Source organism: Sciurus carolinensis, unplaced genomic scaffold (genome assembly GCF_902686445.1).
Source record: "Sciurus carolinensis unplaced genomic scaffold, mSciCar1.2, whole genome shotgun sequence".
In the NCBI taxonomy this organism is placed as follows: domain Eukaryota; kingdom Metazoa; phylum Chordata; class Mammalia; order Rodentia; family Sciuridae; genus Sciurus; species Sciurus carolinensis.
Genome location: NW_025920337.1, coordinates 107746 through 134606, shown reverse-complemented (window position 1 = coordinate 134606; position 26861 = coordinate 107746). Strand labels below are relative to the sequence as shown.

The 26861-nt window shown below is 39.0% G+C and overlaps 1 pseudogene; it reads left to right on the top strand.

Moving 5' to 3' along the window:
- On the top strand, window positions 1–26428 carry LOC124975617 (hsp90 co-chaperone Cdc37-like; annotated as a pseudogene).
- The last annotated feature ends 433 nt before the right edge of the window (window positions 26429–26861 follow it).

The following is a 26861-nucleotide window of genomic DNA, read 5'->3' as shown; positions in this document are numbered from 1 at the left end:
ATGGATTTGACAGGTAATTAAACATACCATATAGGGTAATGACTGCTATTTAGATAAATTCATTAGTTAAAAGAAGCCAAGAAGACTACAGGATGAATTCACAGGGTATGTTCTGATTTCTTCTACTTAAAATAAGATTAGAAAAAAATATAGCCTGGTGTTTAAATTATGAAGAATATAATGAAAATATAGAACATTCTTCTTCAGTAACTTCACCTGCATATATTTTTTCTCAAAGCTTCCTGTCTACATTACTGTGACACATTCAATATAGAAATACTTGTAAAATTTAATAAAAAGTTAAGAAAAGCCAAAAACAATAAATTAACTTTTTAACTTGATCTTTGTATGATTTATGAAGCATATTTTTGAAAGAACATTCAAGATTTTCTTTATTTATTTATATGTGGTGCTGAAAATTGAACCCAGTACTTCACACATGCTAGGGAAGTGCTCTACCATGTAGATACAACCACAGTCCTGCCTGTGTTTATTTTTCAAATCATTTTATTTTGAATAACTAACATGTATGACATTATATATAAAGAAAATATAATCTCATCTACATTGATAAATATGAATAAGTATACATACCTTGCTAAAAGGTTCCTGTAGTGAAATAGTTTCCTGCTTGTACTGGTGGGTGGGTTCCTAGTAAGTGGCAGTTTCTGCCTGCTGATGTTTCAGCAGAAAGCAGAAGCTCATGACCAATTTTCTTTTGCAGGGTTCTTGCTCTCTGAATCCAAAAGACAAAACCTCCTATAGAACACTGAACAGCAGGTTCCAGCTTGAACCGGCAGCAGCTAGGAGGATATATATACCTTTTGGGTAAATGCTATTGGTTCACATTTATGTTAATAAGGGTTTGGAAAAGTAGCAACGCCATTGGTTCAAATTTCTCTGCACCACGCCCCCTTAGGGGAAAGCAGAAGTGAGGGAAGAGCACGAGCACGTGACCTAACCAATAGCGCATTTCCTTTTTACATACCGCCATTAGCGGAAGAGTGGAAGCCAGAGCGAGGAAGTCAAAGCTGCTGCCTTCGCCACAGTGGCGGCCATGGCCACCGCCTCCTCCATGGATGCTGCTGCCTCTGGGACTCCGCTGCCTCTGGGATGCCACCGCCACGTACTCTGCCTCCAGGACACTGCTGCTGGAGCACAGGAGCCACTACCACCACGTCCAGGGTACTGGAGCCTCCGCTGGTGCAGCTGCATCCAGAGCGCAAGAGCCTCAGCAGCCACCGTCCTGAGGTCCCAAGTGAAGGAGCCAACTCCACCGCTGACACTGCCTCCTGGACACAGGCGCCTCTACTGCCTCCTAGCACTTCGAAGAAGGAGGTAGGTGCTAGGAAACCCTCGGGTAGGGTTCATGCACCTTGGGTGGGGGACAGCAGCGTCTAGAGAGTTTCTGTTTGTTGACGAGAGCCAGCACTTTAGAGGCAGGTTCACCCAGGTTGGTGGTCTACTGCCTCAGGGCTAGAGGTGTGACCTTTGAGTTTGGGGTTTGTGGGGCCAGAGGTAAGGGGGTATTTCTGGTGTCTTTAAGCTGTTTGCAGGGCTGGATTGGTGTGAGGATCCTCCCTGTGTGTAGCCTACCTTGAGGTGTCTGTGTGGGTGGGACCCCAGTGGGTGGGACCTCATTTGGTGGAGGAACAGGTGTGTGGGTCTAAGTGAGGGGATCTTAAAGGAGTGACAAGGTCCTGTTTTGAGGAAGGTCTGTTGGGTGGGGGCAATTTTGAAAGGGGCTGCTAAAGGGGGCCCAGTTGTCAGTAAGGGGAGAGGTTCAGTTTTGGTACATAATGACTCCACCCTGTAACGCGCCCCCCCCCCACATTCTCAGTCATTGGAGTCACCTCCAGGAGCCAGAAGGCTCCTTCAGTGAGAGTCCTTGGTTAGAGTTTGTGGACTACTCCCTTGGCAGGCAGAGTCTCCTCACCCTTCCCCTCCCCACACAGGAGGATGACAGACAGATTGTGTGTCCAACCAAGTTTTATTCTGTGAGGCAGGAGATGAGGAGATGAGGCCGGTCTTGCAGGGAAAACTGATTTTAGTTCTGTGAACTGGGGCTGTTGGGAGTGATCTGCACAGCTGCCCAGTGGAGTGTGTTTCGAGAAATGAGCCTTCCAGCCCAGGCTGGAGAGGTGTGGCAGTCCAAGAAGGCTGGAGTTACATGCTGTTTCCATGGGAACTGCATGGTTCGACTCTAACCCAGTCTTTCTTCATGAACCAGGGCGATAGCTTTGCCCATCTCCCAGAGTCGTGTTGCCAGATAATATACAGGCCACCAATTAAATTTGAATTTCAGAAGAAGTGAATACATTATTGGTATGTGTTGCTAAATGTGGCAACCCTACCCCAGGACACATTTGGCAATGTCTGGAACATTTTGTTTGTCACAGTTTGGATTGCCTCTTGCATCCAACAGGAAGAGACCAGGCATGGGGCTCACAATATCCTGTACTGCCCAAGACTCTTCCTACCTGAACCACATTATCAACAGGGAGTATCTAGATGAGAATGGCAATACTGTCCCCTTTCCAAAATGCTGGGGACCAAAAGTATTTTGGATACTTTTTAGAATTTGTAATATTTGCTAACAGAAAATGAGATATCTTAGGGATGGGGCCCAGATCTACATTTGAAATTAATTTTATGATTCATTTGCACTTTAGTACCATAGCCCGAAGGTTACTTTATAAGTTATCTTAGTGAACCTACATTTTGATGTGAACTATCACAGGAGGTCAGATATGGAATAGTCCATGCATGGCATCACAGTAACTTCAGAAAGATTCAGAATTTGAATTTTTGGATTAGAAAAGCTCAAACTGTACTAGTAAAGTTGGAAAGGTTGCTATCACCTGATGCTGATGTACCCCACGCCCACCATGCTACTCTGATGTGAACATTGTCTTCTTGACTAACTCAGTGTCACTGCTTTTAATTTGTTTCATATGCACGTTTGGGGTTCAGAGGAAAAGCAGGGGTTGTGATTGCTTAGCTGTGTTGTCTGGGACAAACTTCATGATCTTAACTCAGTGTCTTACCTATAAAGTGACTTGGCCATCCATTAGGATGGACTCTGTGCAAATGTTAGCATTGCATAATTCCTTCCAGCTCATGGAAGGGTCACATGGTGTTGGGCACTGTGACGGAGATTCCAAGGCAGATATCCTTCATTCCCCACCACAGCCCCTTGAGGAGAATCATCATCTCCTTTATTTGATATGTGAGGAACCAAAGGGACAGAGATATTAAGCAACCTGCTTTGAGGGTACACATGGAGCAGTTAGGATTCAAGCACCATTTTTCCAGGCTCGTGTGACCCTGGCATACAGAGAGCAGCAGGAGGGAGCTTTGATCTTTGGAATTGCAACCAGGAACACGGCTTGGGGTCAGGTACATGCAGAGAAACAATTGAGGCAGAAAGGTCCATTTATCCCAGTCTTCAGGACTGTGAAAAACAGACTGCAGCATTTATACTCGCCTCAAAAGGTAGCAGGGGGTTATAGAAGGTGTGTGAGCATGGTAGGATTTGCTTAGAGTTGTACTTCAGGATGTCTCAGCTGATAGCAAGAACAGGGTGGACATTGGCTGCTGGATGTCTGAGGGGATGTCATTTAAGCATAGACATGAAGGAAGGGAGGATGTAGTCATATGCATTTAGGGTGTTCCTGGCAGAAGGATCAACATATGTGAAGCCCTTGAGTTGGGATCAGAGAATAGCAAGAAGGCCCATGAAACCAGAGCAGAGTGATGGAGAGTGATGATGAGGTCAGAGAAAGGACGGGGTCCATCATGCAAATCCTTGTGGCTGCCTAAGTCTTTGGCTCTGGGGGAGTTTGGGGCAGGAGAGGAAATGCATATATTGGGGATGAGTGGGGAGTAAACAAGGAAGCCATGTCATCAGGCAAGAGAAGAAACTTGTGCCTTTTCTTTGCAGAGATTTTATTCTGAGATGAGAATCCCTGGGTCCCCCACTCGCCACCATGTAGAGGAGGTACTGCAGAATGCTTATCCATTGAATGGGTGAAGAACTTGCAAGTGGGGCATTTCTGACACTCCTGATGGCGGTAGGATTGACATTTGTGTGCATTGTGTTTGTGGGCTCATGAGGGCAGAAATTCTCCTCAGGAATAATGCAGACCCATGTGCTTAATGCATGTTAAGACTTTTTCTGGTTTCTGGCAGCACAGGTCCTGAGAGCTTCAGATAGTGATGTGCATCTGTGGCAGACTTGATTGCCATGGTTCTCAGTGGTGAGGGTGACAGGAGGAGCCTGGCTTTCTTGCTTGCTTTTGTCTCCTCTTCCATCCAGCTGAGTCTCCTTGCAGCAGGCTCATGGGGTGCTGTAGGAGCTGGTGGGAGGATTTTGTCAGGGGTTAGCAGATAGGAAAGGGCATATTTGTTGCCACTGAAGCCTGCAATGACTAAGGCTGTAGAAGAGTGACGGGACTTGAATGGGCTTGACTCCTATAACCAGGTCTGTCCCTAACAACCATGTGACTCAGCAGCTCCCTGCTCAGCCTCCTCTTTCTGCTTTCTAAGCAGAGGAGGTTGCAGAGCTGCAGGAGTCTGAGTGCCTCAGCTCATCTTGTTGGCTGGCACCATCTTCTGTGACCAGACCCTTCCTGTTTCCTCTACTTGGAATTTGCCAGGTCTGTATTTAAGACTTAATAAAACTCAGTAGCTGAAAATACTTTGAGAGTCTTACTCCCATCCAGGTAAACCAGGGCTCAGCTAAAACATCTTCAGGGAATATCAGCTTTTAATGAAAGACACAACATCAGATTCCAAGCCTGTTCTGCAGACAATCTCATTTAACTATGCCCATGTCCTGTGCAGTGAATAAAAACTCTTTCTCTTGTGGATTAGGACATTCAGGCACAGAGATGGCAGGTACCTAGGCTGGGGTTGTAGCTCAGTGGTGGAGTGCTTGCCTCACATATATGAGGCACTGGGTTGCATCCTCAGCACCACATAAAAATTAATAAAATACATGTATTATATCCATCTACACATAAAATATTTTAAAAAATTACTCTCCAAATCAATCGCAGTTTAGCCTTTCTATATTTGTAATTTCTTCAACATTGACAAACCTGACTCCCATTATTTACATGTATTGGCTTATTTGTTCAATTGTATGTATATGTTGTGAAATGACTAGATCAAACTAATTGACATACCCATTACCTCACATACTTCCTATTATTTTGTGGTAAGAACCCTTCAAATTTCTCCTAACAATTTTCAAGTATACAATATGTTGTCATTAACTGTAGTTACCCTGATATGCAGTAGGTCTCTTGAACTTATTTCTCTGCATTGCAAAACATCTTCCCAACCCCTCCTAATCTCCTATTTCCTAGAAATGATCATTCTATTTTCTACTTCTGAGTTCAACTTATTTATGCCCATTTATATAACTTCTTAATATACATATATATATTCATAAATCATATTTTCAGATAGGGTTGATTCCTTGTTCATGAGTTGCTCGAATTCCTTATATGTGTCTGTCTGTTCATTGTATTGATTGCTTCTTTTGCTGTTCTGAAGAGCTGGTTAATTTGATGCAATCTCATTTGAATTTTTTTTTGTTTCTGTTGTTTATGCTTTGAGGTTCATAGTCCAAAGAAATCTTTGCCCAGATCACTGTCATACACCTTTATCCTTTCTTTTTCTTGTAATAGTTTTGCACTTTCAAGTCTTATATTTAACTCTTCAATGTATATTGAGATGATTTTTGTATATGGCCTTAATTTCATACTTTTGCATGTTCAGTTTTCCTAGCACTATTTATTGAAGAGACTGTGCTCTCCCTATTGTGGCATCTTTGTTGAAGATCAGTGGATCATAAATATATTAATTTTGGGGCTCTTTATTCTATTCCATGTGTCTGTTTCTACAACAGTTCTGTGCAATGATCTTGGTTATAATATTCTTTCTTTTGACACTTTTCCAATCTAAATTGCCATCCTCCAATCTAGAGGTTGCCCTCTGCTTGATGGACATTTTCTATCCTGGGGTTTCCTTTCTCTGTCATCTTGGGAAATTCCTTACACTTCTCTTGTGCTGGTTCTCCTTATCATATCCATGTCATCCTCTTTCTTAGTTTACTGTATTGTCTTGTCAAAGCACATACATTAGTAGCTATCGACAAAAAAACACATGAAATTTTCAGTTTTTGCTGCAATTTCATTTCCATTTACCCTGAAAAGCTCCTTTTGGTATTTCTTGTCATTTCTGCTGGTGATGGATTTTCTCCTTTATATGAAGGTATTTCCAGTTTGCCTTTTGTCCTGAAGGATATTTTTGTTGGATATAGAATTCAGTGTCCTCTGGAGGATGTCATTTTCCTTTGATGCTTTAGATTTTTGGTTTTCAGTAGTTTGATAATGATGTGTTTAGTTTTTATTTGAGGTTTGTCTTTATTTTGGTGTTCACTCAGCTTCTTGAATCTATGTTTATGTGTTTTATATGGGTTGTTTTCAGTTAATATTTCATTAATTTAGAGGTACCTATGCACTTCTTATGTTTTGCAACTCCAGTTGGCCTTATGTTTGACCTTTTGATATTGACTACAGATCCATTGTGCTCAGTCCATTTGTTCAGTCTTTTTTCTGTTTTTCAGTTTATATAGTTTATGCTGATTAAGTTCAACTCACTGACACTTTCATCTTTTATGTCTATTTAGCTATGAAGGTTACCAACTGACTCTTAAATTTCAGATAATGTATTTATTAGCTTTAAATTTATCATTTTTAAAGTAAATTTTTCTTTGGTATTTCTTACCTTTTCGGTTGTTTCAAGTTTCTTATCTTTCACCTCAGTAAGTGTAGTTATCATAGCTGATTTAAAGTCTTTTCTCTGATAATTCTAATATCAGAGATATTTTGAGGTTGGGAGGTTGGGATGTATTAATTTTCCCTTTAGAATGAGTTACATTTTTAGGATTCTTTTTTGTATTTCAAATTATTTTAGATTGTGTCAGTTTTTTTCATTTTTTTAAGAGGACCTTGCTGTGTTGCCCTAGCTGACTTTAAACTCCTGGACTCAAGAGAGTCTTTTGTGTAGAAATAAATTCTTCTGAGGAATCCTGAACTTTTTTATTGCACTGGCAATTGTCTTTAGACCATCCCTGATACGCAGAATGGAAGTTTTATTCTCTGTAAAAGAGAGCCGAACTCTCACTTCAGAGTTTTGAGCCATTATGATGCTGCTCTGTGTCTGTCTTACGTAGCAAAAGAATTAAGGATCGGTCTGAGACTTGGACAATGTTCATAGGAATTAGGGGATACCTTTTTTCAGCATTCTCCTGTCCTTAATTGCCACTAGCAGTCATCTATATTTGATCAAACTCTTTCCTCCTTTTCTGGTCAGGGAATCTGTGGAATTTATATAGATGCTTTAGCATCCTACCCTGCATCACTCCTATGATGATGGCCAGTCTTTGGGGCAAAATATCCACTTCTCTCCCATTCCCCAAACAAAAACACAAACAGTGGAAATCCATCCCAGTAATAGTCACTTTGGTTTTCTCCTCCCAACACTCTGTCTTCCATTTGTTTACTCTTCAGGACCTACACGTAGTTGTTTCTGTTTTTTCCAAAGTTTATACTTGTAACCCAATGTATTTTTAAGTCATTTTTCAGACTTTGAAGCCATGCATGGGCTCTCACAACCTAACATTTTCATCAGAAATTCAACTAGTGTGGTACTGAAAACTCTTTTAGTAAAAAATGAGAATAAAAATATAGGTTATATTACAAAGTTGCAGTGAGGAATCCTGCAGGGTTTTGAAAAGGTACTTCCTAAAATATCTTCTGTGTTTTGGGTGAAACATGGATGGAATGAGGTACTTATTAAACTTTGTAAACTTTTGTCATCTCTATGCTGTACTGTTGCAACAACCTGAATTCAGACAGTGCGAATCAAGTTGGAAATGGAGGGATCTATTTAGAAACATTATGAAAATAGAATAGTCCCAATTTGGCCATAAGTTTATTAATGGAGGAAAGAGATAAGATGACTACTGCTTACTGCCCAGGAATGATAACGATATCATTAATCTATACAGTGCATAGATGGACAGTACAGTTTGAGGAAAATTATAAATTGAATTAGAAACATGTTGCATTCAAAATTCTAGACAATATTACTCAGCATGACGTTTGAAAGTTAAAGAGGAGCTTTGGAGAACAGGTCTAGAAATGTAGATTTAACTCTTTAGCAGACAAGTAATATGAGTCTTATGAATAGACCCTTGAAAATGGTAGAAACCTCAGAGGTAAACCTATGAAAGAGGGTGAATCAGCAGGAAATCTGAGAATTTCAGAGAAATTTAGAAGAGCCAGGAGACTGAGGTATACCAGAGGCCAAAAGTGAGAAGTTTGTAGTCTGAAGAATTTGTCAGTGGTGTCTTGCATACCCATAAAAAAAATCCAACAAGCAAAGAGATGTAATCCTCCATCTAAGATCATGCCTGCTTTAGTAATGAGGCTCTTCCTCCCAAGCAGCAGTACCAAAAATTTAATTTTTTATAGATATTAATGCAAAAGTCATATTCCAAGGCAGAGTAAAGAGGATGTAATGGAGGAAATAGAGGTGTTGAGTCTAGACCACATTTTAAAACTTCCTCAGAGAGGTGAATGAGAGCAATGGAATGGTAGCTGGTGGCTTAAAGGCATAAGGGGAGCATGGTCAGGATCTTAGTTTGGTTGGGTATTATTAGAAAGGCAACTCTGGAGAGAATAATGGGTTTGGTGGTAAAGTTTTAGAGTAGACAGATAAGAATAAAATTGAGAATGTGAGGTTGTAAATATTTAAGAGTATTTCTGTCTGTAATATAAGAAGGAAAGAGGATAAGTATGGAGAAGTTTTTCAGGGAGAAAAGTGAGTCTATATTGAAGGAAATTGGGGAATTAAGATACTTAGAGTGAATGTAGAGTGAAGTTGCTACTTCTGCACTCATTTATGGGATAGTAAATAGTTGGAAATAAATCTTGCATCAAACAACAAATAGAAAAGCCATCTCCCCTCACCTATCAAATTATTACAAGATATTTGAGAAGCAACAAGAGGATGAATTTCTAGAAGAAAATAAAAGTTTAGGGAAATAAGAACAGTATTTGCAGCTGTTTTTCTCTAGTGAATCTCTGCCAATTTTTGGAAGATCTTCTGAAAAACTGAGCAATGCATTTGATAACCTCTTAGGATTAAAGTGATAGTGGGTAGAACTCAGGGACCTGTAATGTGGGCTGTGTGTGGTGTTTATGAATTACTCCAGTTTAGAACTAGGACCCTGAAGGGCACATCTAGAAGCAAGGGTGAATTTGATGTAGAGATCAAAAGTGTGTAATTGAGTCCCAGGCCGGGTTGAGGGAGAAGTAGTATTTGTGAAGAGAATGACTGAAAACATTTTTAAACTGATAAAAATTATCAAGCAACAGATTAAAGAAGCCTTCTTACCACCACACAGGAGAAAAAGCTACCCATACTTTTATACTGTGGTACATCTATAGAAAACCAAGGATAAAGAGAAAAGTCTCTAAAGCTGCCAGGGGAGAGGAAAAAGTACTTTCAGGGAATTAACAATTAGACTAATGACTGACTTCTCATCAGAAACAGTGGAGGTTGTAAGACAATGGAATAAAAACTTCAAAGTACTGAGAAAATATAATCCACAGACTAGAATTCTACAACCTGTGAAAATATCCTATTAGAATGAAAATGTCCTTTTTCCTAGGCCCTCCTCTGTTGCACTCTATACCCCCTTAGCAATTTCATCTGTTCTTGAACACTCTGAATATCTGTATGCAAATGACAGGTTAATTTCTGTCTGTCAGCTATGTCCAAGTATTTGGTGGATTGCTCCATGTGGAAGTAAGCATCGCTCTACCTAGATTATCATCTTCCCTAATATACTGATCTTTCTGTCTCCTGGCCTCCTATGTGGAAACCTACCCAGTTGCCATGTGCTGGCTTTCTCCATACCTTCCTGGTTTCCAGATGTGCCAGTTCATGCTGTGGGGTACCAATCAAGGGCCCCTTCTTTTCAGTGTCTGTTTGCATAACTCCAGTGCAGCCCTCTTTTCCTTTGCCCATATCTTTTATTCTTTCCTAAGGTGCAGCTGCTACTCCTCTTTCTCACCTCCATGAGAAAGCCTTTGACCAGGTTGATTTTTTTTTCCCTGAAGCAACTTTAAACTGTTGTTCTTCTCCTCTGCTCATTAGTGCTTCAGAAATCCCCAGTGCCTCTGAAAAACCGAGCTGTTTTCCTGATCTCCAATTGGCCACTACCTCCTTTCATGCAGGCAGGACTCTAAACAAGTAATTCTTTCTTTATTAGGGAATTCATGTAAGAATCTGCTTGTGTTTTCTGTCTGTATCTCTCTTTTTATTTTTTCATTTTGCCAGGAGTAGGCATCTCTCACACTCAGTTCTGCCTTGAAATCCTTCCTCAAATTCTTTTAGATTCCATGACCTGGAGATATCCTTTCCCTCCTATTAAATGTATATTTGTCCATACTTAAATAATTATGGTACTATATTTTCATCAGTATGATTTTAAAAGCTTGATGACCTCTAAAATGGGACATGTATACCCAGTGGAGTTTACTCAGTCATAAAAATATGCCCTTGTGTCATTTTCTGAAAAATGGATGGAATGTAAGAACATTCTTTTAAGCAAAAATAAAAAGCCAAATTCAGAAAGTCAGGGGACATCTGTTTTCTCTTATATGTGGAAGCTAGAGAGAAAAAAAAATGATGCGAGTCTTATGAGCATGGATGGGACACCAGTAAATTAGAGAAATGGGCCAGGGGAAGGAAAGAGGGATAGTAAAGTGGAAATATTGTGGAACAAAATTGACCAAATTATATTGTTATATTGCATGCATGTACAAGTATGTAACAGTCCCACTATATGTATAATTGTAATGCACCAAAGTACTAAATTTCTGGGAGGGCAGAGGAGGATGCAGGTTGAATGTTTTCCACTCATTGGTCTCTTTGGTTTCAGCTGGTGACCACTGAAGTACCTCAGACAGGATGAACTCTGAGCTCAGCAATGGAGGTTCCCCTGGAACCAGTAATGAGCCATTTTGTCTACAGACTGAACCTCTGGCCCCTGAGTAACCCACAAGAGGCACTAAGGAAATAGAGTCTTGTCCTGGCAGCAGGGGCAGCAGGAGAACTGAGGTACCAGTGGAGTGGGTGTGGAGGTGGAGGGCAGCTCTTAAATGAGGGGACTAATTCTTCTGGTGAACTGTACTGTTCTCCCATGTTATTTATTCTAGAATTAGGTTTGATTTCTTTTTGTCTTAATTCATTAATGTATTGTGCACAGGTGTCTCATTTTCTCCAGAAAATTGACCATCTTTTAATAATTCTTATTTTTAAAATTTTGTACCTTTAAACAGCAAGGGATATCAAACCAATTGTTCAGATTTTGTTCCACGCATGTTCTGGTGCTTACTTAAAGCTCAGTTCTCAACTGTACATGTTTTTTTTTTTCTTGTCTTTCCTCTTTGTAATTGAATTCTTCATCAAAGAATTTCATTCTTTTATTGATCTTTCTAAATAATAATGGTAATAACAATAAGCATACTATCTCCAGTTTTAAAATACAGAGCTGTTTGAGGACAGAAATGATTGCTGCCTCATGTTTCTAGGTGTGTTCCCTGTGGTTGGTTCACATGATTTCGGCACTTCACCAGGTGACAAAAGGTCAAACAACAAGTTCACGCAAGAGAAGAAAAGGAGCATATTTGAAACCTACATGTCCAAGGAGGCTGTTTCAGAATGCTTGAAGAGAGGAGTGCATATCCAGGTGCTTAAAAATATTGGCAAGCTATTCCCTGAATGTGGGAAACTGAAGCAATCTCTTGATCTTTCAACTCTTTCCTGTGTGTGTTGCATGTTTGAGATGATCATCTAATTGGTTCAAGGCTTACTGCTTCTTAGACATTTCAGTGCGTTTAGAAGTGATAAGTACCACAAGACTGTGGTAGGCAAAGTGCTCTGATCTGAGAGGAGGGAGCCCTTACTTCCAGTATTGTTGGCTAGGGATGTTTTATTGGAAGGGATGAAGACAGGCCATGGGCAGACAGGTCATGGGCAGTTTGTGTAAATTCAGTGAGGATTTGAGTAAGCAAGAGAACTTTCCAAGTGGAGGTACTGTTACCAGTGTGAGATACTAAGACAAAAGTGGGAAGTAGGGTTTGCATTTGTCAAACATTGAATTGATAAGTTTGCCTGAAGCACAAAAATGCTGACCACTTTGCTGAGTATTTAGATTGCCCTAGATTCCTTTCTATTTCTTCTGTGGATCCTCATTATCCATTTAGAAAAAATTCTTCCTGATGAAAAAGACTAGTCTTCTGGCATCAAAATAAAAAACTGAACTCTTTGGCCTTAAAAGCTAGTTAAGAGCGATGATTCAAAGTTTAGTATTGAATAGTTACTAAGTTTAGTATCTTTATAATAAGAGATTTGGAAATAGATACAACCTTCTGAATAAATTAAGGAAGAATCAAATAGTGTGGAATAGCTGGAGGTGTGTGTGTTTTTCCTGGGGTTCAACTTAGCCCCTCTTTCATTGGTTTCTTGGAATAGGAAGATGACACTACCATCCTCCTAGCATTTAGATCTCTGAGCTGCCAACAGGTTCTTATAAGCTGCTTATTAAGTAGGCATTTCATTGTATATGTTTTGACGTGTGAGTGACTTCCAAATAGCTTTCTTCATTCCAGGGATCATGTCACTCTGTAAATTACAGAAGGCAGCAGGATGGTGATGGGTGACACTTGAGTTGTTCACTCTCTATTTCCTAGTGTCTCAATTTCTGGTGAAGCTATCATGAAGTCAGCTGCAATAATTCCTTGTCACTAACATTCTACTTGTTGCTCAGGGAGTAGGGTGGGGTCAGGTTTGGCAGCTCATAGGCCATAGTTGCCAACCCCAGCTAGATTTGAAATTGAACAGAAAATCTGTTTGAAGAGATATCTGATAGTTTTGTAATTTGAAACTATAAAAATTCAGAGCAACTAAAATCCAACCCTTTTACATGGTGATTTGGAAATGCCAAATTTAGCTAATTACAGAATTTCATGGTAATCACATTTTGTCCTTTTATTTATTTATTTATTATTTTGATTCATTGTACATGAATGGGGCACAACTATCATTTCTCTGGTTGTACACAAAGTAGATTCACACCATTTTTGTAATCATGTATGAATATAGGGTGATTCCTTCCCCCCACCCGCTCCTCATCTTTTCTCCTTTTAGTGTTGAATGTTATCTGTATCCAGCATCTCATAGAAAAGTTTGAGTGGTGACTTTCTAGATCCTTTGCTGTCACATTGTATAAGAAAAATTAGCATTTGATTTCTTATCCTCTGAAAAGGCATAACTACTTTCTGGAAGAATGAAAGACTGAATTCCCCTTATATGTGTGTGTGGCTGTGGACTAGTGTTTCTGTTAAGTCAGTGGAAAGATTATGGAGTCTAACATTCTTCAACTAAGGAAGTGCTTTTGGTGCCAGGCCCTGGTGAGCTGACTGTGCTTTTTTCTCTCTCTTTGATGTAGGGAAGTGTTGGAGACATTTTTATCAATGGGGTTATTGCTTGTAACAGAGCCTTAAATGGGGATCTGGCAGTTGTGAAACTGTTTCCCAAGGAGCAGTGGAAGGTGGGTTAAATTTTCTTTTTCTAATGATATTCTGCTTTGGTCCTTATGTATTCCATGGAACACCAATGCTGCATCAGAAACCAAGGGAGTCACAAGCCTCTCAGGCCTCATGCCTATGAAAGAGGCTGTATAGTGGTCAGGACTTACTGGCAGCTGCTGGGAAGAAATGTAATAATTTAGATTTTCTTGTTGCTCCCTCTCCAGTCCATCTTCCCTGTCAAATGCCTTGCATTGGTTTCTGGTATTGTTTTGCATAGAAGAAAATCTTGCAGGATCCAGTCAAACTTGACACATGTTATTTCCCTTCACCCTGTGCTGTAAGATATGGAAAGACAAAACCACGGAGATCTTCATTCTTCATACATTTCTGCTTCCTGTACTTGAAAATGTGCGTAATACATGTTGGTTCTGTTAGGTCCAGTTTGGTGATTTAGCATCCATTGGCAGTGAAAGATCACCTTTATGCATTTTTATGACAGGGATTTAGTAGCAGAAGAAAACATTTTTAACATGAGAATGTTTTGATTTTTAATATGCCATTAGTGTCAGTCATTTGAAAAGTAAGGGTAGTTTTAGTTTTGACTTGTTTTAAATAACAGTAAGAGTCAGACATTTGAATGATTCAGTTTTTTTTCTTTTTGAGTTGTCATGTGGAACTTGTGACTTGTATGTAATAGTCTGAATTTATCTTCATATCATTTATTTAATTTTGGTTTAGCTCATTGGCATTTAAGAATTCGGATTCTTTTCAGGAAGGGGAGATATACTGTAGTGATGAGAAGTGTGGGTTTTTAGGTGAGCTACCTGAACTTGAATCTTATCTCTGTCATGCCCCTGTATAACCTCGTATTAATTATACAAACTCTGTCTTAAATGTCACATCTATAAAATGTGAATAATCAGAATATCTACTCTGTAGGTTTTTCATGAGGATTAATTGAGGATACATGTAGAAAACAGAGGAATCCTTTTAAAAAATCTTAGAATGATCAGAGCTCAAGAAATATTAGATCTTTTTATAAAATTTTCCAGAAAAGATGTAATACATACCACAAGAGGAGCATCTTATAACAGCTTTTCTGAAGCATAAATTAAATTATTTTTTTACCCAATGGAGCTAAAGTAATTAATTATATCTATGTGCCAGGTACTCATAGAGTGCAAGGATTTTACCAATAATCAGGTTAGGTATGGTTCTTGCTCTCATGGATCTTACAGTTTAGTGGAGAGTGCAGGGAGAGAGAGACAGATACTAATCATACTGATATAAATTTAATTATAATTTTAGTTAGTATGAAGTTACATGCAGGGTTTTATATGGGAGTGGATTTTCCTTGTCAAGGTCCACCTCCTCATCCCCCTGACTCCCCGACTCACTGCCCAAGGTAGTCCCCTTCCTTAATTCCTTGAAAGTACAGCTAAGGGTTGGCTCCAGGTCCTGGAAACACAAGTTGATTTGGTCACTACTTGTTTTCTGAAAAGCATCACCTTGCCTAGTGTTGTCCAGGTACAACAAAAGAGGAGGACATTAGGGCCTGTTTAAACCAAAGAATGCAGTCCTAGAGGTAATTTAGGGATAATAATGAGGAAGTACCAAATAAATAACAAAAGAAATAGTGACTTACTTTGACTTAGAGAATGATAGTGGTAGACTAGAAAGATAGTAGTTAGTAGTTAGCGTGACTGCATTAGTCTATTTTCCTTTGTTGTAACTGAATAGCACAGGCTGAATAATTTTATAAAGAAAATTTATTTTTTACAGTTCTGGAGGCAGGAAACTCTGTGATTGAGGGTCTGCTTGTAGTGAAAGACTTCTTTCTTGGGTGGGGAAAGCTTTGTAGAGTCCCAAGGTGGCCCAGGTGAGAGAACAAGTTTACTTACTTGGGTCATTCCCTCTTATTCTTTTTGTAAATCTACTAATGCAGTCATGTGGGTCCCATCTTCATTACTTCATCTAATTGCCTCCTGAGAACATCACCACCACATACCATTAACAGATGAAATTTGTGTTTTTGTTTTAATATGAGGTTTAGAGGGGACAGACATTCAGGCCATATCAGTGCATCCAGAGCAGACCAGAGTATGAATTGAAGTGTCGATTGGTGGAACCATCAGAAGGGAGAACATATTAGACTATCACTTGAGTTCTTCTGAAATGGATAATGTAGCTAACAGAGCAAGGTCAAGTTGATCTTTCCTGCTTTTGACCCTGGGCAGAAGATGTCTGGAAAAAATGAACATTAGTAAATAGATCTATTGTATTATTTCCCTGTTCCTTACCTACCTCACTGATAAGAATTGTAAGCATAGTCTTTTCTGATATTGTCAGGAGTTCTGTCAGTTTGAGCAAGAAGCCTAAGAAGATAGGATAAGCAGCTGACCAAAGTTTGGAACTATGTTGCATATGAAGGTGATTGTTGTTGAGATCTGGAAGGACAGTTTGGGACTTGGCTATTCTTGGTGCTATTGCTTCCTGGACAATAATTTATAAGTTCTTTAAGATTCAATGCAACAAAGTTTTGAAGGTCTAATTTTATGACTTCCTAGGTCTCTGGACTAGGTATGCAGTTGAGAGTTTATAAAAATAGGTAGTATTCCCATAGTTGGTACATTCAGATTTCACAGAAGGCTTGTTCTTTTTCTGTTTTGAAGTAAATTTCTAAAGGTGGAAGAAATTAAAGTTCAGATGAAGGCTTCGAGGCAGAAGAGTGGACTGTAGTGGGGGTGGTCATACATTGGGAAGATGAATTAGGCAGCATGAACTGTGAAACCTGACACTTAAGATAGAAAGAAGGAGGGATATATTTTGAAATTAGAGCCAGTAGGAATTGAGGATGGTTTGGAGACCGAGGGAGAATAACCTGAATGCTGCCAAGAGGCAGAAGACCAAGAGATGGTGGACCACAGGACCCCAGAATTCTGTGTAGACATGAAGGACCTGCATGAGATGGCCACCTGGAGCTCAACTGCCAGGTAAGAACTGCACTTGCCACCTGGCACTCACCTGAGTAACAGTAGTGGGTGACCTGGTTTATTGGTTTACCTCCTTGCTAAAGGAGTAAAGTATTTTCTGCTCTAGTAGGAAATGTTTTTGCTAGAGGACTTAATCAAAGGAACTGTGGAGGGAACAAAAGAGGTGATTCTGTCAGTTTGGTGCTGGGGTGGGGTTTGAACCTCAAGAAGGTGGTCTGCCATGGAGTTGCAGCTACTGGACTGAGGGTGAGAAATGTCAAGGTGCCACCCAAGTGCCTGTAATGGGACATGAATAAGGTCAGAGGTGACCAGGAGAAATCTGGGGTCGCCCCATCCAGCTTACTTGCTTTGATTTTTTATCCCTGTGAGTGGGGCCCAGGGTACCAAGTGTCAGGGCTGGTGGAGCTGCTAGGCTGTGTGTGTGTGTAGTCATGTGCACATGTGTGTGCAGAGTTCTAGGTGGGGTCCTCATTTTATTTCATATGGTGTTTCAAACATCACCTGCATCAACTTCCTAGAAGAGCCACTTGCTTGAATTACATTTAAGGAATCGAAGAGTAAATGTTGCTCTTAGAGTAACACAGGTGAAGTTACTTAGTTGGGGTATGCTTCGTTGCTCTTCCAGCCAGTCTATACTCAAGTAGTGGTGGTTGCTGAATTGCTCCAGATTTCCTCTGTGGAACCCTCTTCAGGCACAGCCTCCTTACAGCAGGGCTAAATTCTGCTTGTATTAAAGCGTAGAAGCTTGGAGGGGAAAATTCACTGAAGCAGTAGATTGCACTTGTCTACTTGGCTGGGTGATGTTGGAATTGTAATCTTGACCTTTGTGCTTGTGTATGTGTGTGACTTCTTGCATGCAGGTTGGAAGTGAAGAGAATGCAGGGGTTTGGTGTTGCATTCATATGGACAGATACCAAGAGTGCAAACCATCATTTGGGTACAAGTGTTGTATTAACCTGTTGGAAATCTGTGAGGATATGTGCCCCCTATCCCACACCACGGATCATGTGTACAGTGTGAATGGATGGATCTCCCTGAGAGAAAAATGTGTTGAGCAGTTGTGTTGTTAAGGACCCTGATTATTTCACTATGCATTTTGCACCATCCTTTTGTTTCACCCTTGACTTCTGAGTTCCAACAAGACAAATAACCTACAATCCAGTCTGTTTTTGCTTGTTTTCAGGGTTACTATTTGAAAAAAGTAAGTATGGTTCATAATTATGTAGTCCAAATAATTATATATTGTGATATTATTATATTCCATAAACCATTCATCACTATTTCCTGTGTTTGAAACATTGCCCATGGGTTTGCTTTAGAGACAGATCATGAATGAGTATGTACTTTTTAGAAGGGAGAATGAGGAACCTAGAATAGATAACATATGAGTACTCTCTGTTTCAAATACCATGGGATAGATGCTGTGTTGTGCGCACTCTCTTGAAATGGAAGCTTTTATTTCAAGATGCACGTAGAAGTGGATCATGACTTCCCCTTCAGTGTGTGTTCCAACACATGTGGTTCCCATTTCATGCTTCCAACCATAAATAGCCTGTCCTTACATTTCTTTACATGGTTTGTCTGAATTAGCTGAATATATAATTAGTGATTGTACTTTTTTGTTATTAGTGATTGTGGAGCTACAGGGTATATTGTTTTTGAGGGAGTTTCCATATGGAAATATAACTATCTTACATTACTAATTGAAAAATAATTATGTTGTAGATCTGATTTAGATGGTTTCTGTAGGCTGGATGCTATGAGATTGAACATACCATGAAGCTTGTCATGGTGCAATTCTGTTATTTTTTTATTTTTCAGTAATTGTGGATAATAATTCAAATGAATTGGATAGGTGTAGTGGATTCTGGGATGAAAAGTAGATTTTAAAATTCTCTGGCATGGAAAATTACTGTGAGGCAAAAGTGTAATTTGGGAACAGGAATGTGTGAAATTGTTTAAGATTTAGAGAAAGTAGACCAGTTATAATAATTTTTATTAAGTCCACATTAAAACTTATTTAGAAAACTGTGCTTTAAAGTTTAGAGGAATGTATGAATATTTATTACCTTCATTTTTCCTGGGGAGGAGGAATAATAAAATATCATTTTATTTCTTAAGATTATTTAAGGCTGCCTAAACATTCTTTAGAGTGTTACCTTCCCATTAGTTTCTAAGGATGAAGAGTGGTTATTTGCTTTTTTAAATTTTTATTTGTTCTAATTAGTTATACATGACAGCAGAGCACATTTCAACACAGAATACACAAAAGGAGCACAACTTCTCATTTATCTTGCTGTGCACGATGCAGAGTCACACTCTTCCTGCAATCATACATGTACATTGGGTAATAGTGTCCATCTCATTACACCATATTTTCTACCCCCCACCTTTTCCCTCCACTGACTCCCCTCTGCCCAATCCAAAGTTTCTCTCTTCTTCCCTAGCCCACCCACCATTAAGAATCAGCATCTGTGTATCAGAGATAATATATGGCATTTGGTTTTTTTGGGTTGGATTATTTGGTTTAGCATGATATTCTCCTGCTCCATCCATTTACCTGCAAATGCCATGATTTCTTTCATCTTTATGATTAGTATTCCATTGTGTATATATACCATATTTTCTTTATCCATTCATCTGATGAAGGGCATCTGGGTTGGTTCCACAGTTCAGGTATTATGAATTGAGCTGCTATAATCTTTGATTTGACCCATGTCACTGTAGTATGATAATTTTATCTCCTCTGGGTAATAAAACCAAGGAGTGGGTTAGCTGGGTCAAATGGGGGTTCCATTCCAAATTTTCCAAGGAATCTCCATATTGCTTTCCAGATTGTCTGCACTAGTTTGCAGTCCCACTAGCGGTGTATGTGTATGAGTGTACGTTTTACCCCATATCCTTGCCAACTCTTGTTGTTTGTGTTCTTGATAGTTGCCATTCTGACTGGAATGAGATGAAATCTTAATTTTGTTTAGCATTTCTCTAACTTCTAGATGTTGAATACTTTTTCATATATGTATGTCTTCTGTGAAGTGTCTCTTCTTTTCCTTAGCTCCTTTACTGATTAGGTTATTTGTTGTTTTGGTGTTCAGTTTTTTGAGTTCTTTATATATCCTGGAGATGAGTGCTCTATCTGATGTGTGTGTGGTAAAAATTTTCTCCCATTTTCTAAGTACTGTCTTCACATTGTTTCCTTTGCTGAGAAAAAGAGTTTAGGTTGGTATTTTCATGAAAATAAATGTTTAAACTTCAACAAATAGTAAAAAAATGGCAAACCCATCTTTATACTCCTGTATTTACTCATTCTGAGTGGGAAGGTGTAATGGAATAAAACAAGAGCATTCCCCAGTTTGTTGGTCATCTGTCATTGTTGAGCTCTCTGGCATGTAAAGAGGTTCTAGCAGGATCTTTGTCAGGGAATAATAGTCCCCATATACTTTGGTTCTCAACTAAGCAATGCCTCTTGCAACTGGTCTGAGAACACATCTGATGATAGAAAGAAGGTTGAAGATAATTTGAAATATCATGTCTTTGGGTATAAAGGGAATACAGAAAACTTTCTTTTCATTAGCAAGACAAGAGTTGCAGAGATATGACAGTACAGAAAATAATGTGGGCCTCCCATAGGCATTACATTCTCAGAATTATAAGATGTTCCTATTTTCTGTGCCTTGGAAAGTCAGCTTCCCCTCTGAGAAGGTTTTGATTGATATGGTCGTGAAAGAGAGAGAGTCACAGCACACAACATTCATGAGGTACACAGGGTTCACCTTCTAATACTATAATGCCTGCTCTGCCTGGATTTGTCTTCCACAGCTGTGTTTTACCATCTTCATATAATAAATAATAGTGGGAATAGGTGGTAGGCTATACCATGGGCAGAGAAAAGATGGAAACCAACTTGCTTCTCCGCTAGTTCCCCTCATTCTGATATCAGCTTACTTTAGGCCCATCATCACCAATCCAGAGTCATCTGAGAATCATTCTGGTATTTCAGAATTATTCTTAGTCCACATTGGGCATCTGATTTTCTAAATCCACGTTAAAATGACTCATCTGAGTCCTGGTTTTAAATCTCTGTCACTCTTCATTCTGTTTCTGATGTTCTTGGTTGTGAGCACTTTTTGACATTCTTGATACAGTTCTGGTGGGACCTCAGGAAGGAACACACATAGATTTAAACCCTCTCATCCAGCATAATAATCAGTTACCCCAAGTGTAACTTTCCTGAATCCTCAAGGGCCTTGAAGAAGTAGATCAACTATGATGGCATGACTAAAATCCAGGACCACAGTGGCAGAGTGAGAAGGTATCATGGGGCCAAATTTCTGTTGTGAACACTCAGGTTAAGATAGAAAATGTAACTTTGTTAAAAAAAATCCTCAAAGAACAAGTTTTTGACATTTTATTATCCATTGGAGAGTTACAGCAGCCTGACTGGGCTCTAGAAAGGTTTTCATCAAAACGAGAAGATTATATTTAACAGTGTAGCGTGTGGTTTTCATTGTGTTTGTACTGACATTAATTGAGCTTCTGGGGCTAAAGACAAATTCAAACTTCTGAAAGTCAGGGAAAGGGAGATTTCAGCAGTTTCTTAGTGCTGAACTGATAGAGCCTTGGCAGTCACACACTTTTAAGTCTTAAATAGTCATAGCACAAGACTATGGAAAGACTGGGAAAAGGAAAATATGTTAGAAATATAAAATGATATTGATGTTTAAATACCAGCTATTTTATTTTTATAAATCATGCCTTTGTAAATATACTACTTCTAGTAATCATATTCATCACAAAATAAAGGCCATTTTATCAACTTTTGTAAGATTCTGGGATTGCTGGGAATTTAGCAGCAGTGTTTACATGGGCAATAACTCAAAGTTTCATGTTGTAACTCTAACCATATCAGTACAGCTGCAGAACACAAAGTAAATCCCTATGAAATATAGAATGGTACACTAAAAGGACTTAATTAATGAAGAAAAAAGTAAGAAGGCAAGAAAGGAGAAATAAATTCACAATGAAATGGAAGAAATGTAGGTACAAAGTCAACATCAGTAATTGTCTCATGTAACAAAAAATACTTCTCGAGGAAATGCACATGGATTAATATTCTAGATAAAAAGGCATGCCTTGAAAATAAAAATGCAAAGAAGCTAAAATAAGCATTATTGAAGAATTATATAAGGGAAAATTAGCCAACATAGAGCTGCTGCTGCTATATTGGTATTATCCCACACAATTAAAATAAAAGAAATTTCACTACAGAACAGTGGGACATTTGTGCAAAAACACATTCCCATAAATTATATGCCTAAAATATGTAGGTTACAAAAGAGTGAAAGATGCAGGAAACATTTGGGATGAACTTCGAAAGACAGGTATGTTTTTTAGGTTTCTATAAAGAGGATGAAGCATTTAAGGAGAGAAGAGTGTATTGCAGGGTATTGGGATAGAAGAGTGGCCATGTGTTTGGTTGAATTTGGTGTGAATATGAATAGCAGATGACAATTGTGTTTTTACTGAATTGTGCAGTATTTTTGATGTCTAGCTTTAACACAAGCATTTTCTGTGTCTTTTTAGCTACTGTATGTATCTGAGAAAGTATCTTTTAAAATTTTTATTTCATTATTTAATACAGTCTTCCACATAACTATTTCACAGTTTTATTGATTGATAACATTTTCTTGCTCTAATACCCTTGGTTACATTATTAGTACTTGTGATTGTATTGTTCATTGTATGAAAATTTTAAATCCTTATTCATAAAATTCCTTCCAAAGAAGTCAGCATACTTAATAGTGATTGATTTATCAATCATCTCAGCAGTTAACTCACCAAACACAAAGAGTATCCTACTTTCTCAGGCATCTAAAATCCAGCTTCAAATTAAGGGTCATTGTGTGGTCTTACTATTTTGATGAAGGAACACTCAGATGTTGGAGTGGTGGGCATATTCTGTTTCTAGCCAATAGGAAGGAATAAGTGTAACAGTGTCCTTGAACTCACAACTGCATACCATGTGCAGAATTACCTCTCATGCTCTTAAGTAAACTAATATTTGTATCTCAGGGGAATTGAGAGTTGAGGTTTGGCAATGGTATTGTAGTATGTTTTGAAATCACGTATTGAGAAGCTTCCAGCTAGTGAGCTTGGCTGCTTTCTTGCTTGATTTGTCTCTTCCTTCCTCCTTTTCTTTTTTTTCCCCCTTGATTATCTCAAAAGTTCCATGACAAAGTTCAGAAATTCTTTTTTTTTCTTGCTTGTATTAATCTGTTATGGAGGCACTTGTTTTTTTTTAAGTCATAGAAATTTTCAATACTAAAATTCCTGATTTATTCTTTTTTGTTATTTTTAATCACTGTTGAATTCCTCATTGATACAGTTTTTCATTTCATTGTATTATTTATCTGTATTTTCTTTCATCTTTCTGAGTTTCTTTAGGAACTTTATTTTGAATTCATTTTCAGGGCTCTTAAAAATTTCCTGCAGTTTGGGATCTATTTAAGGAGAATTTCTGTATGTTTATTGAGTTGTCATGCTTCCTTTTTTCATAGTTACGTGTTGATGTGTGCACATATTGTTTAGAAGCTACCATTTCTAGTTTTACAAAGCAACTTTTGTAGAAAATACTTCTTCAGTTAACTCGGATATAAAATATCAGTGGTATAGTGCTTTGGTTTTGGGTGTAGGTAAACTCAAAAGGGCAGCCTCCATGTGATTTCTTCATCTGTAACCTGTATCACAGTATCTGTGAGTACCATCTAAGTGGTGTAGACTTCAGCAATTCATGAAGTTACATGTAAATCTGTGCAGGAATCATGAGCTTAAAAGGCCCTACAGATCTGAAAACCAATGATTCTGTAGCTTGTGACAATGGCATCTAGTGTCCCACTGCTGCCAGATGTGAAACAGACCTTACCCAAGTCCCAAAAGACAAATACAAGTGATGGTAGGGCACTGGGAGATAAGAACTGAAGTCCCAAGACTGTATTCTAGATAGAACTTCTTTAGGCTCCATAGAGCAGTCATGGGTCACAACAGGTATGTGGCATCCATAACCCTAGTCCTAGATCTTTAGGAAACTTAGAGTTCTGTTTTCCATCCTGTGATGTATGCAGAGGTCCAAGGTTTCTGGAAGTATCTGGGTGTTGTGTCCTGGTCGCTAAGGTAGAATGGTGACTAGCTGTTTTAGCATCTTTGATTCTAGGAGTTAAGAAGTGACCAAGATGATGTTCTTTTGACTAAAGTTCTCACTCAGAATCAAATCAGTTCCCAAATGGATTCAAACCCTATGAGCAATTTGGAATTCTTCAGTAGTTAGGACTTAGAGCTCCTATGGGGATTGATGCATTTTTCTGGTTTACCCTTTCCTGGACATGTGGAAACCCCTTCTCCTCAGCCCTGGGTAGCTTGTATTTGCAGTGTGCTTTGTTCCTTTATGAGTTTCATTGTTGTTTAGGGTTCCCATTAGTTCTTTCCCAATTTCCAGACTTCTCCCTTGGTTACTTTCCTCAAAATGCATTCTTTAGCACCCTGTTTCTTTTCTGTAGCAGATTATTATAAGCACCTCTATTAAGGCTCCCACTTCCTCTGCTTTAAAAAATACAATTAAACTTTTGCTCTGAATCATTATTGGGAAATTCGATTTTTAATACACATGGAAAGAGATATTATTATATAAGATACTTGAAGATACTTGATATTTCAAACTTTCTGATATCCCAGACATCAGTTTTATCCTAGAGGAAGCATGCTTTCTGCTTTTCACTTACTGCTACTGGTCTGTTTATTGAGAGATATTTGTAATTTTCCCAGTTACTCTGTCAGTCCCTATGACTATGACTCAGGTTCCAAATTGACTCAGTTATACAAATCTTCCCAGTTCTACTTCCCACTTCTTGCAAGCAATCCAGGTTTTAGAATATATATTATCCTTTCTTGTTTCTAAACATATTTCATGTGGACTATTATAGGGATAAATATTAATACCAATATCTATTTTAGTAATTTAAAAACAACTTTATTCAGTGAATTTTGAAAATCATTCAAATTTTTGGAAAATAAAATGTAACAAACATTACTCCTGAGGGGGAAAATGTTTTTCAGATATGCTCATGAAATGCATGTGTTGCATAAACTATTGTATGTTTTGAATTAAATAATGATAAATATCATACCAAGTTTATCAGTCCTATTTTATTAAATATTTGTGTTTTATATGTTTCTGTTAATTTTGTATATTCCAGATATTTTCTGTTACTGAGAATGAATTTATCAGTTACATAATGAGAAATAATAAACATAATGGATTATAAAAATTACAGCTGTTTATGTATACATGTGCTAATCCATAATCTTTTCTTGTGTGTAATAAAAATTCAAGTAATTTTTCATTATTAAGAAAAGCATACATCTCCATTCATTTAAGCAATTCACTGATAATTTTCATCAGTCTTAATGAGCCATTGAACACTACATACCCTTGTACATCAATTTAGAGTGTAACTTAAGTATAAAATCAATTCCCTAAACTTTTTGCTTTGCTTAAATAAATAAAAATGGAGAAGAGGTGGGTCCCCACAACCCAAATCTTCAACACTGCTGCCACCTCTTCTACCAGAGTCAGAGCTTCTGGTCTGTCAAGTCAAGACGGGTGACTACAGCATGTGGGACCATATCCCAGTGTCTTATGATAAGGATGAAATGCACCCCAACAGTGATATGACCAGCCTCTTCCCCTGGCAACACCAGGCCCAGGTGGAGCACATGGATCAGTTCCAGAAGAAGGAAGAGCTGGTCAGGGGTTGCTATGAATGCAAGAACAAGGTGGCTGAAGGAGCTGGAGGTGGCCAAAGGTGGCCAGGCAGACCTGTTGATACTGCAGGCTGTGGAGTGGAGGTGGGAGAAGAAACTGGAAATGTGCTAGAAGGAAAAGAGCACATTCTGGAAATTGGACACACTCAGTAAAGATGGTTTCAGCAAAATCATGGTCAATACCAAACCTGAGAAGGCAGAGGATGATTCTGAGTGAGGGATCAGAAACCCAAAACTTTTGTGGAGGAGTAGAAAAAGACCAGCACTTTATCATGCTCTGCAGCTGGGATGACAGCCAGAAGTACCTTGTCAATATCCACTTGGTGTGTGAGTAGACAGCCAGCTACTTGGTTATCTGGTGCGTTGACCTAGAGGAGAAATGTGCACTCATGGAGCATGTGACCCACCAGACAATTGTTATGCATTTCATCCTGAAGCTAACAAAGAGTCTGCAGGTGGATTCTCTTGCCTGCCTCACACAGTTCAGACTCAGATTAAGATAGCTAACCCACGTGTGTATGAAGGGAGGGATTTAATGATGAGCTGGAGGCCTGCAAAGAGCATGTTCAGGGCCAAACCAAGCTGCACATCAAGAAGGCCACAAAGGGGTATGAGAGAGGAGTGCAAGAAGCACCTGAGCCCTGGTTACTTGGACTCTGCCAGGTCTATGAGTTCCTCCATGAGGAACTTTAAAAGTGCTTTGATGTGAATGATGTGCACATGCTCCAAGATGCCATCAGCAAGATGGAACCCACTGATGTGAAGTACCACATACAGTGTTGCATCACTTCTGATCTGTGGGTTCCCAACTCCAAGTAAGGCCAAAGAGGGGAAGGAGACAGCCCCAGGGACCTATTGCTGGAAGCCATCTTCAAGCCAGATGATGAGAAAGATGTCAGCACATGGACACCCCAGGCACCACCACCACCCACCCACTAGACTATAGGCCTATTTGCTCCCCTTTACAGAAAATAAAAAATAGAAACCATCTCTCTAGCCCCTTGCTTCCTCCACTTTTGCTTCTACCCCCAGTCTCAGCACTGCCTTTCTCTTCCATTGCTTTATTCCCCAGTGCTCATCCAAGTCTGTGCTTTAAGTCAAGGAGCTTTACTGCTTACAGCACCTCCAGCTCATCAGCATTATGCCAAAGACCCAGGGGTCCTGGGAGAGACAGAGATTGCCAGACCTTCCCTCCATTGGGCAGAGGGTTCCCAGTCAATAAGCTGGTCACTATGGGTCTATAAATTCTTCTATTTGGTAAACAGCAATGATCTTCCAATAAAGGATTTCAGATGCATGCTCTCTCTATATATTTGTATATATAGTCTATTCAACAAAAGGAATAAGTAATAAATGTCAGAATATAATTTTA